This window comes from Gymnodraco acuticeps, unplaced genomic scaffold, assembly GCF_902827175.1.
Source record: "Gymnodraco acuticeps unplaced genomic scaffold, fGymAcu1.1, whole genome shotgun sequence".
Taxonomy (NCBI): domain Eukaryota; kingdom Metazoa; phylum Chordata; class Actinopteri; order Perciformes; family Bathydraconidae; genus Gymnodraco; species Gymnodraco acuticeps.
The window spans coordinates 113,805-126,580 of NW_022990642.1; positions in this window are offsets into that span (position 1 = coordinate 113,805).

Here is a 12,776-nt window from a genome sequence, read left to right on the forward strand (position 1 = left end):
CCATCATTGGCCCAATGCTCCGTACTACAACAATAGGTAGCCCTTAGTGTCACACAGGTCACACACCTTTCTGCTTTTTACATGCATAGTCTCTTTAAAATAAACGTTTGACGAAGGTTTACACCATTTTCAAGTCACCTTTCGCAATAAAACTACTTGAGTGGGCTTGGGAAAAGATTGCAGTTTTGGTTAAAAATAAGTGAGTGTGTAACATACATAGGTAATATAGATACTACAGCAGTAGATCTGACCCTGTAGTTGTTACACAGATGGATTCAGTCAGGTAACAGATTTTGCTTTTATGTCTTAAAAAAATGTTTTGGTCTAAAATAGAAAAGTCAGAAAGTGAAGTCATCTGTGCAGCTTCACTGACCAGGTGTTTGGCAGCTTTCAACAAGAACAAGTACAAAAGTAGATGTTGTGATGTTTTGTCAAGTCGGTTGGTTGTAATCATTGGAATTATCATGTTGTTTTTTTCTCCCTCCTCTTTATTTGATTTCGTCACTTTGAGGGTTTTCAGCATTACCATTCTGAGTCTGTACTGTATGCTTATATTGCAAGGTATTCTGAAATAGTCTGCAAAGTTTATTTACAAAAAAAAGAATGAAAACAGTCAACTAATCACACACATGTCTGTCAGATTCTATGTCTCAGTAAATGTAAAAGCCAAACCTCAGGCCTGGACCTGCCCACAGTGGTACAGGCAGTCACTGATGTAGTGTGCACTCAGTGAAATGTTTTCAGCCATCTCCACTCTCTATACATGATACTGAGTGCCACTGAAAAGGCTTCTAGTTTCAGCCGCGACTTAATGACAGGCTGATGGAGTAGAGACGTGCATGCTGAACTTCACCCAGAAGGCAAGGTCCTCCCAATAAGTATTCAGAGCAGGGAACTGTGGGTGATCTTTAGTAATGTTCCAGATGATTGCTGTAGGATGGCAGGGTGATTTGTTGGCATCACCTTCCTGTGAAAGAGGGAAGGGAAAAAATGTCCGAGCTCATCTTGTGCATTTAGCAAGGATGAGAGGCGAGGAGAGAGAAATGAGACGTACCCTTCTTTATCTCTTCTCTTTCCTAAGTAGGCTTGAAGGTCAGTGCGTTAGAAAGAATCCATAACAGATGTCGCTTTGCAGAATCTGAGAGCAGACAAAAGGCATCTGCTGCTACTCTCTGAAATGGCCCTTTTCTCCTAATAACTCACCATCTTCTCATGTGACATTTCAATATTCACAGATACAGTACATGCTCATCCTGCAGGCTTCTTTATTGTCAGAATGAGCCCATGCAAAATGTCAATGCATTTGATGCACTGACATGTTGTGAGGGCTGCCCCCCAGCGCTGCTCCCCCCTCTCTGATGGACCCTGGCCGCTGTACACACTCAGGACAGGATGCTTTTTAGGGGCAGACAAACTATAGCAATACAGGAGGAGACCATTAGAATTGTTCACCTTCTATAAGTGGCGAATCAAAAGATATCTCTCGAAAATGACAATCCAAATTATGCAGAATGTAACCCCACCTCCAAGTTGCCAAAACTACGGACATGAATTTGCTGTCCACAATATCAGCTATGGCCCTGCTCACGGGTATTTAGACTAAAGCGTGACGCCAAAAGGTGCATAATGTTTTGAGGGTCAGGACTGGGGGAGGTGGATGTGTGGGCCGGGCACAGAAAGGCAGGAACAGTCCCTGCACCGTGTGTCCATTGTCTGGTTTCTGTCGTACTCTGCAGCCTTGGACAAGTGTCTTCCAATCTCTCAATGGAGCCATTTAGGCACATACAAGCACCATGAGCTAATGCACACTGCGCTGCATTCAAGGAAGTGACAATATGGCAGATGTTGCACAAAGCTCTCGCTTTCAGGCCCATGAATGCGCCCTATTAGGAGTGGCGGTTGTGTTTTTTCACAGCTCCTGTGGTTAAGTGGCTGCTTTAATTAGGCAAGCATTATTGTGCAGTCATTCAGTAGACACTGTTAAGTCAAACAACTCAGTTAAGCCTTGCACTCAGTACAAATGCGGCTTAATTGGGAGTTAAAAGTCTAACTGTCAGGTTTTCAAATCGAATCAGTATGTCTTTGAAAGGGCAATCTGCTTAGAGCAGCCAATACTGTTTCTAATGTCTCTCGTGATCCCTTCTGATGTTCAGGCTTTTCTGGTTTGTTTTGGCTCGGTGTAGCGCTGCAGCTGATGAAAAGTAAACAGGTATAACATACAGGACTTTCCAAACCTGCACCCCACCCCCTCCCACCATAAAGAGTAAAGCTGAAAATTGAGTTAATGCGTAATTAAATGGAATTGACCTGGTTAAATATATTTCTGAAAATTCACATTCACGAGACAGCTGAGAAGAGATGGCTACTAGACATACGACTGGCTGCTACTCAGAGGTAGTTACACTGGAAAAGTGAAACATTGACTTTAACCAGTTGAAATACTATGTGCATGCCTTTTATATAATAGTAATAGTAGTCATTTCTTTGGTCTCTAACTACACTGTGACGTGACAATGTAGATTTCCCCCGCATGGCATGAATAAAGGAATTCTGATTCTGATGCATCTTTTAAAATAAAGGCTCTGATTGGTTAAGTGCTCACCTCTGAGATATAGTAGACAAAAGGACACAAACAATAGCACAGAAGAGTCAAACTTGACTATGGTAAATCCTTTAGGACTACCATGGTTTTTGACTCAGTTATTGCCCTTGTGAAGCAAAGGAGCAGCAGCCCTGTAAACGCTTGAGAAAAGTGAATTCATCTGAAAGGATTTACTTCATGAATAAATAAAGAGCAGTTTTGGAGTCTGAAGCTCTGAAACGTAGAAGTGCGGCAAATCCTTTTTTGGAACATTTGAAATAGCTGGATGCAGTTTTGATTCAAAGTGATTCATCATTTACCAAAACTGATGAGTAAATAAACATTTGATAATTATCTTCAGTTATGGAGAAACGTCTTCGACCTGCTTTTCCTGCAATATTGCATCTTAAGGCTTGTCAGAAAACACCAGGTTTCACAATGAAGATCAACTTTTAAGGTCACGTCTAGCAGTATTGGGAAAACACTATACTTCACAACATAATATTCTTCATGTTTAGTTTCTTGTTACTTTGTATATTTCTCGCTGTTTCTGGTCCCTCATCACTGCTCTGTGAAATACCTCTCTCTCCTGTGGAAACCATGGTCTGTGCTGCCGTTTGATGCTGAGCATGAAGTGTACCAACATGTTTCTGAACTTTCTCTGGATCAGCTGGTACCTGTGCTCTGATACAGAGAACCTTCACAGTGAACCATGAGCTGAAACTCACTGTAGGAGATACACATTCAACTGAGTCTCTCTCTTTCACACTGTAAACTGTCATTAGAAGTGCTGGCTGCTTAAACACTGGGGAACTATTTCAGGGTGGATGTTCTACACTGCCTCAGATCTCCCAGTCTGGTTCAAGTCGTCTGTCTGGAACTTTTTCTTTTTCACAACACAGGCACTCGTTTTTCACCAATATTATTTTCACATCTTACCATAAATGATACAAGTGAATAGAATATGTTGTGAATGGAAGCTTCCTATGAAATATATGGTATAGAGTTCTATAATTGATGCTAGTCTCGCATGTTTTATTTACTTTTTCACCGTAAAAAAACATGTTACCAAACCTGATCAGTTTGCTTAATGATAAAAATATCAAATCAACCGAACCACAGGCTGACAAGGAGAGGAGAGATCTGGCACCTGAAGATTTAAAAGGAAAGTGTGTGTGTGTGTGTGTGTGTGTGTGTGTGTGTGTGTGTGTGTGTGTGTGTGTGTGTGTGTGTGTGTGTGTGTGTGTGTGTGTGTGTGTGTGTGTGTGTGTGTGTGTTCAAGGTTCTTTATTTGTCATACGAACATAGCTACAGAGTAGTTATGTCGATGAAAATCTTAGGTCACAGGTTTCTCCAACAGTGCAACACAATAATACAGATAAACAGAAAAACAAATATATATATATAGTGCAAGTAAATATTAAAAAGTAAATACAAAAAGAAAAATAGTTAAAAAAAGTGAAGTAGTGCAATAAGAGTCTATATGCAAGCTATTGGAATGATATATTAGGTAAATGGATAAATAATTACTAAGTAACAGATGAATGTTATGGATGTTGTTTCAACAGTTCAGGTGTTTAACAGTCTTATGGCCTGTGGGATGAAACTGTCTCAGAGTCTGGTGGTTTTAGTCCGGATGCTGCGGTACCGCCTGCCAGACGGCAGCAGACAGAACAGTTTGTGGCTGAGTGATGGGGGTCTTTTATAATCCTGAGGGCTTTCTTCCTGAGCCGCTGGGAGTGAAGGTCCTCCATGGATGGCAGCTCCGTCCTGGTGATGTTCTGTGCAGTTTTCACCACCCTCTGTAAAGCCTTACGATTGAGGGCGGTGCAGCTGCCGTACCAGGCCGTGATGCAGCCAGTCAGGATCTCTATATGGAGCACCTGTAGAAGGTCAGGATCCTCTCTATGGTGCACCTGTAGAAGGTCAGGATCCTCTCTATGGTGCACCTGTAGAAGGTCAGGATCCTCTCTATGGAGCACCTGTAGAAGGTCAGGATCCTCTCTATGGTGCACCTGTAGAAGGTCAGGATCCTCTCTATGGTGCACCTGTAGAAGGTCAGGATACTCTCTATGGTGCACCTGTAGAAGGTCAGGATCCTCTCTATGGTGCACCTGTAGAAGGTCAGGATCCTCTCTATGGTGCACCTGTAGAAGGTCAGGATCCTCTCTATGGTGCACCTGTAGAAGGTCAGGATACTCTCTATGGTGCACCTGTAGAAGGTCAGGATCCTCTCTATGGAGCACCTGTAGAAGGTCAGGATCCTCTCTATGGTGCACCTGTAGAAGGTCAGGATACTCTCTATGGTGCACCTGTAGAAGGTCAGGATCCTCTCTATGGAGCACCTGTAGAAGGTCAGGATCCTCTCTATGGTGCACCTGTAGAAGGTCAGGATCCTCTCTATGGTGCACCTGTAGAAGGTCAGGATCCTCTCTATGGTGCACCTGTAGAAGGTCAGGATGCTCTCTATGGAGCACCTGTAGAAGGTCAGGATCCTCTCTATGGTACACCTGTAGAAGGTCAGGATGCTCTCTATGGTGCACCTGTAGAAGGTCAGGATCCTCTCTATAGTGCACCTGTAGAAGGTCAGGATGCTCTCTATGGTGCACCTGTAGAAGGTCAGGATGCACTCTATGGTGCACCTGTAGAAGGTCAGGATCCTCTCTATGGTGCACCTGTAGAAGGTCAGGATCCTCTCTATGGTGCACCTGTAGAAGGTCAGGATCCTCTCTATGGAGCACCTGTAGAAGGTCAGGATCCTCTCTATGGTGCACCTGTAGAAGGTCAGGATCCTCTCTATGGAGCATCTGTAGAAGGTCAGGATCCTCTCTATGGTGTACCTGTAGAAGGTCAGGATGCTCTCTATGGTGCACCTGTAGAAGGTCAGGGTCCTCTCTATGGAGCACCTGTAGAAGGTCAGGATCCTCTCTATGGTGCACCTGTAGAAGGTCAGGATCCTCTCTATGGTGCACCTGTAGAAGGTCAGGATCCTCTCTATGGTGCACCTGTAGAAGGTCAGGATGCTCTCTATGGTGCACCTGTAGAAGGTCAGGATCCTCTCTATGGTGCACCTGTAGAAGGTCAGGATCCTCCCTATGGTGCACCTGTAGAAGGTCAGGATCCTCTCTATGGTGCACCTGTAGAAGGTCAGGATCCTCTCTATGTTGCACCTGTAGAAGGTCAGGATCCTCTCTATGGTGCACCTGTAGAAGGTCAGGATCCTCTCTATGGAGCACCTGTAGAAGGTCAAGATCCTCTCTATGGTGCACCTGTAGAAGGTCAGGATCCTCTCTATGGTGCACCTGTAGAAGGTCAGGATCCTCTCTATGGTGCACCTGTAGAAGGTCAGGATCCTCTCTATGGTGCACTTGTAGAAGGTCAGGATCCTCTCTATGGTGCAGCTGTAGAAGTTGCAGAGTATCCTGGAGTCCATGTTGAACCTCCTCAGCCTGCGGAAGCTTTTTTGGTGATGGTGGTGGTGAAAAGAGTCCATGTCAGGTCCTCATTGATGAGTTCATGTCAGGTCCTCAGTGATGTGGACACTTAGGAACCTGAAGCTGCTGACTCTCTCCACCGTAGTCCCATTGATGGCGATGGGGGTGTGTCCCTCTCTCTGCTGCTTCCTGTAATCCACAATCAGCTCCTTGGTTTTGCTGACGTTGAGATGGAGGTTGTTATCCTGGCACCAAGATGTCAGGTTTCCGACCTCCTCTCTGTACGCCGTCTCGTCTCGTCGGTGATCTAGCCGATGACGGTCGTGTCGTCAGCAAACTTCACGATGGTGTTGGAGCTGTGTGTGGCCACGCAGTCGTGTGTGAACAGAGAGTAGAGGAGAGGGCTGAGCACGCAGCCTTGAGGGGCTCCGGTGTTGAGGATCAGGGTGGAGGATGTGATGTTTCCCACCCACACATCCTGGGGTCTGCCCGTCAGGAAGTTCAGGATCCAGTCACAGAGGGCGCTGTTGAGCCCGAGGTCTCTGAGTTTGATGACTAGCTTGGAGGGCACAATGGTATTGAATGCTGAACTGTAATCAATGAACAGCATTCTCACATATGTGTTCCTCTGGTCCAGGTGTGAGAGGGCAGTGTGGATGGTGAGGACTATGGCGTCGTCTCTGGACCTGTTTGCTCTGTAGGCAAACTGCAGTGGGTCCAGAGAGTCAGGGAGGGAGGAGGTGATGAAGGATTTGACTAACCGCTCAGAGCTTCATAATGATGGAGGTGAGTGCTACTGGGCGGTAGTCGTTGAGGCTGGTGATTATTGTCTTTTTGGGGACAGGAACGATGGTGGAGTGTTTGAAGCATGTGGGGACTACAGACTGCAGCAGGGACCTGTTGAAGATGTCTGTGAACACCTCTGCCTGCTGAACTGCACACACCCTGAGAACACGGCCAGGGATGCCATCAGGTCCAGGAGCCTTGTGTGGGTTAACCCTTTTAAAGGATTTGCACACATCTGCCCTGTTTAAAACAAAAGGGCCGGGCTCCTGGTCCTTCTGTGCCTCCACAGCCTGGCTGCTCTCAAAACGTGCATAAAAAAAGTTCAGCTCATCTGGGAGAGACGCACACACAGACACTCCCGCAGCACCCCCCGCTGCTCCTTTGTAGTCTGTCATTGTTCTTAGTCCCGCCCACATGTTCCGGGTGTTACAGCCTTTGAGTCAGACTCCACCTTCTCTTTGTACTGTCTCTTTGCACTGCTGATTGCTCTCCGGAGTTCATATCTAGATTTCCTGTACTCCTCCAAATCTCCAGCTCTGTGTGCGCTTTCAGTTTGCCACGCACCTCGCCGTTTATCCAGGGCTTTTGATTCGGGAATGTTCGTACAGAAACCTTCAGTACCACGTCATCGATGCATTTCCCAATGTAGCAGATGGAAGTGTCCGTGTGTGTGTTGATGTGATTGTCCTCAAACACACTCCAATCCGTAGATGCAAAGCAATCCTGCAGAGCTGAGTCTGACTCCTCACTCCATCGCTGTACTGTCCTTGTTTCCGGTCTGTCCCTTTTAAGTTTCTGCCTGTAAGCAGGCAGCAGAGAGATGTGGTCTGATTTGCCGAAAGGAGGGCGAGGGAGAACCTTATATCCATGTCGAAAAGGGGAATAAACATGGTCTAGTATGTTTCCCCCGCACGTGTGTGTGTGTGTGTGTGTGTGTGTGTGTGGTGTGTGTGTGTGTGTGTGTGTGTGTGTGTGTGTGTGTATGTGTGTGTGTGTGTATGTGTGCGTGTGTGTGTACGCGCTGTAGATCAAACCCCACACAAGTTACAGTTTTCTTGCGTCATGTGGGATGGTGAATGGATTAGCACCTATTGCATCAAGCTGAGTCACCTTCCACCCGGCAATTATCCCTCATTTAATTGAAGTGTAAGAGTGAATATTAAATTAAGTGGCTTTCTTTTTCCCAGTTGAACTAAAGGAAGTGTGAGGCCGGACAAAGAGAAACGTGCCATGCAGCATCACAGGGATGCTTTATGATCAAGTGTGATGATGAACAGGGTTTCCAAGATCTGAATGTCCTAAATTACAATGTGAGTTCATGCCTAAACGAAGGCTTGTAGTGTATTTGACAGCGTTAACGCGTTAATAACGCGCTAACGCAAACAAAAATTAACGGCCACTAATTATTTTAACGCGATTAACGCATGTGTATATTTTGTCCTCGGCCGCCCCGTAGTTTCAGAGCGCATCGAGTTTAAAATACCATCTACAAGCTGATGCTGACAGCCCCGCTCCTGCTGCCCGCTTGTGGCAGACCACACTTCCACGCTCACCGGCAGGCACCGACTGGCCATCGGGAGGACCGGGAGGGTGTGTGTATGTGTGGCCCGAGCGAGCGAGAGAGAGACCTTACGTGTATTGTTGTTGTTAGCATCTGGTGCTAGCTAGCTGCGCTAACGGATATAAGGAGCTGTTTAAATGAAAACAGAGGAGCGACATTTCGCCACAACTGCGCCGAGCACTTGACTTTATGCAGGAAGCCAGACAGTGGGACATTGTACGAGAAGTCAGCACACTCAGCTCGGATAGTGCCAGACACACTGCATTGCGTGCAAACAGAAAAATATTTTCTTATTTTTCACTTTACACGGGAGTCCGGGACAAACAAAGTCCCGTACGGGACACGCCCCTTTTGGCTCAAATACGGGGCGTCCCGGCTAATACGGGACGGTTGGCAACCCACACACACACACACACACACACACACACACACACACACACACACACACACACACCACACACACACACACACACACACACACACACACACACACACACACACACACACACTTGTATTGTATTATTGTATGAGAGGTTCCAGATTGAATTGAGGCGAATATTTGTAATGTTCAGAGGTTGTTGTTTAATATTCATGAGCATATTTGTCATTGTTCAAATGATAATAAACATTAGCATAAAGCATATTTGTCCACTCATATGTTGATAAGAGTATTAAAAACTTGAAAAATATTCCACATTTAGAACAGATCAAAAATGTGCGATTAATTTGCGATTAATCGCGATTAACTATGGACAATCATGCGATTAATCGCGATTAACTATTTTAATCGACTGACAGCCCTAATATATATATATACACAGTATATATATACTCAGCATCCTCAATAACCCCCCAAACATGCAAGTTAGCCTCTGGCAGTTTCTATGTGCTAGGGACCCTACTATACATTTCTAACATAAAACTTTGGGGTTCTCAACATGTCAGGGTTGACTATAGGACTCTATGAGCTAGCAACTAGACTATATGCTGTGCATAGCGCTGAACAACAAGGACAAAAGAGTGATGTGAAAGGGGAGAGGGAAGGAAAAATCAAATGCATGCTTGAGCTGCTGTTGGAGTGGAAGATAAGGGCCAAGCAGATGAGTGATTGTGAATCGATCACCTCTGGGCACGCTGCTCTCCTCTGCCTTGCCAAAGAGTTAACCTTCGGGTCAGCACTGATTCAATACGCCTCCGCTACCAATATGCCTTTGAGCCCAGAGGCACACAAACCCCTTCGTTAAGAGGCGGGCATTAGTGAATCACTGCTCTCCACATCAGGCTCTGTGCTGGGCTTCCTTTAACCCTGCACAAACACACCTGCAGCTCCACCCCCCCCCACCGTCCCATGATGTTTCACACTGCTAAAATGAGATACTAACATTGTGTATTGTCTTTTAAAGTTCAAAACAGTCCAGCACAGTTCAACCAGTGGGTATTGAAAGCCTCAGGGCACTTTGTTTTCCATTTAGGCTGTTGCATTTTAGTGCTTCTTCCTTTCTTTTATTTTTCTTTTGTAGACATTTACAGTGCCATGGAAAATATTATATTAAAAAGGAAAGCCTTCAAGTGTTTTGTTTTTGATAGTATTTGAAATGGTGCTTGGTAGTATTTTAAATATGTCTAAGAGTATCATCAGCTACTGTGTCACCCAGGCCCTTACACTTACACTGGCCTTCCTGAAAAGTTCTTCCTCCAGGTTCTCTCTCTCTCTCTCTTTATACCATGCAGTCGTGTTCAGGTGGGAACTGCTTACCAACACATTATTACAGATATTGCTGTAGGTGTGGCCTTCATTCCTAGCCGAAGACAATAGTTTGACGGGTCATGAAACAAAAACAAAAGAGGATCACACAGAAATCAGAATTTTCTTGAGTGACTTTTGTAATTGAAAGAAAGAAACAATGGACAAATCAAATTCCTATGGAAAGACTATTGCTATCCCCTCTTTGAAATCTTGCCGAGTTTATTTGTCTAATATCTATTCAGAATATGTCTTCACACTTGATATAAGACCTCATAACTTAAGTAACAGTGCAGTGAGATAAAGGGTCTGGTTTGGAGACTCCTGAATCTTGAAAACATCTTATTTTGAGATGTATCTCAGATGTCACACGGTTTTCAGCTGCTAAAGATGGATCGTCTTGTTTCAATAATAATGTTACTTGATTTTAGAAAAATATTTTATATGAAAATCACCAACTAACTAACTCAGAACACTTTTGACAATTTCAGGCCTATTTATAACACAACATTTCCTGATCCTGGTCAAATCCCTTAAAAATACGTTTTCCCGGCTAATAACAAAATCTGATTCGTCTAAATATCCCATCATATTTCAAGAAATCTTACCAAGCTAATTTTCACTTGTTCTATTGGCAGATTTATTTTACCTATTACAAGCAAAAACACCTCGTTATCATGATTATATCTTTTTGGAGTAGCCTTCTTTCCAGAGTGTGATGCTTCATTGACATTGAAGCTGCCACCAATGGGTTTAAAGCATTCATGTTCCCTCCATCTTTGTTTCTCCCCTCCCTCCTTTTTACTGACTCTATTGACCCCATACACCCTAACATTTATGACTGTGGAGGAAGCCTGAAATAGAGATCTGACCAACACGGGGTGCACACCTCCTGACCAGATTAAGACAGCTGAATGGATAAGGAGCAGCACGCCGCTGCTGGGGCTTTTAAAGGTGCATTTGAAATTGCCTCGGTGAACTGATAAATAGAGTTTTTGGCAGGCAACGAGACTTTGTGGGGCATAATCCCTCACAGCGGGATGCGCTTGAGTGCTGGACAGCGAGAAATTCGATTAACCACCCCTCCAGGGCCCCCCTCTCCAGGCCCCATCCCCGCCCCACAAACTGTGGAGGGGAACCAGCTCTGGATCCGGACCCTGTCACCCACTACTGGCTGATGACAAAGCCACTGTTCCTGGAAACCATCTGCTGGCTACAAGGCCTCTGCAGCAACCCCATGGAGGCAAAGATGGCTGACAGGCTGGCTGGCTAGTTGCTGTTGGTATATATATGTGTTTGTGTTAATCTGTTTACAAGTGTATATTCATAACCCTCTTTACACCTGACAATAACATGCATCCTGGGTATTTCTGATCAGTCGGGCAGTGGGAAATAAAAAGGCATTCATTAAAAGTTGAAATGCAAGCGAGTCGCATCAAAGAGCAGATCTACCACTCTTTGGAGTTGAGCAGAAACACGCTAGACCAGCAGTGTGTGAATGCAACATGTCTCCAGTGCATATCTCTGAGATACACAAACACAAATTAACTTTTACGCATGAATCCATACAGGATCTGTGCAGAGCAGCAGACATGAATGTCAAACCTTCCTGCTTTACCTCTTCAACTTCCTCTCCACTGCTGGCTCCATCTGAGGAACCCATGAGGCTGAGCACTGACACAAGCTCCACAACAGAATGTGCAATTCTACTGCAGGACTTCCAACTGCCCCCCCCCCCCTATTTGCAGGTAAATATTGTGAATATATGGTGAATAACTGAGAAAAACCTGAAGGCTCTTGTGTTTAACAAATACCACGTACAGACTGAGAACTGGAGCTGGTGGTCCAGACTGAGTCACGGTTTGAATCTTAATAACAATGCTGAGAAATAGATGTGCATTCTCAGCACATTCTATCCCCGCTTGAAAACAGATGCAATGGTTTGTCCTAAAAAACATTAGGAGGGCCTTAATGTTGGCTTGATGCCCTCACACACACATGCACAGGCATTTAACCACAGTGATTACTAAAAGATCATTAATCATCAATTACAGGATGCCACACATAAAACCACTAATTCTGTCACAGTCTGCTCCATCTTTCACCAGTAGTTTTCCATTCACCTGTCTCACCTGTTAACCACACCCACGTTTTTGCTCACTCTTTCTCTTCTGCACCCATTAGCTTCACTGCCAGTCTTTAAACCCTCACCAGACACACACCTGTTGCCAGATCCTACTTTGCCTTCATGCTAGTCTTTCATGCGTTTGTTACCAGATTGCCTACCCGGTTCCGACCCTGCCTGTCCCCGACCTGCCTGCTCTGCTGATCCCTGATCCTGCCTGTCCTTGGACTATCCTGCCTTGCCTGCTGTCTGATCCTGCCTGTACCTCCGTTGACCGCCTCGCCTGCTCCCTGACCCTCTGCCCGGCCCTGACTCACCTTCTGCCTGCTGTCCTCTGGTTCGTTTGCCTGTACATCATCCGGCTGATACTGTTCTGCTGGTATCCCTCTGTTCTGGTATTATTACCAATAAAGTACATTACCAATACTCCTGGGTTTCTCGAGTGCTGCATTTGGGTCCTTCATAAGATTGTGACAAATTCAGTGGAAATCTTGGTGGAAATAAATATTTTATCTGGCTCTGTAATTATTTGGGGGAGAATTTCT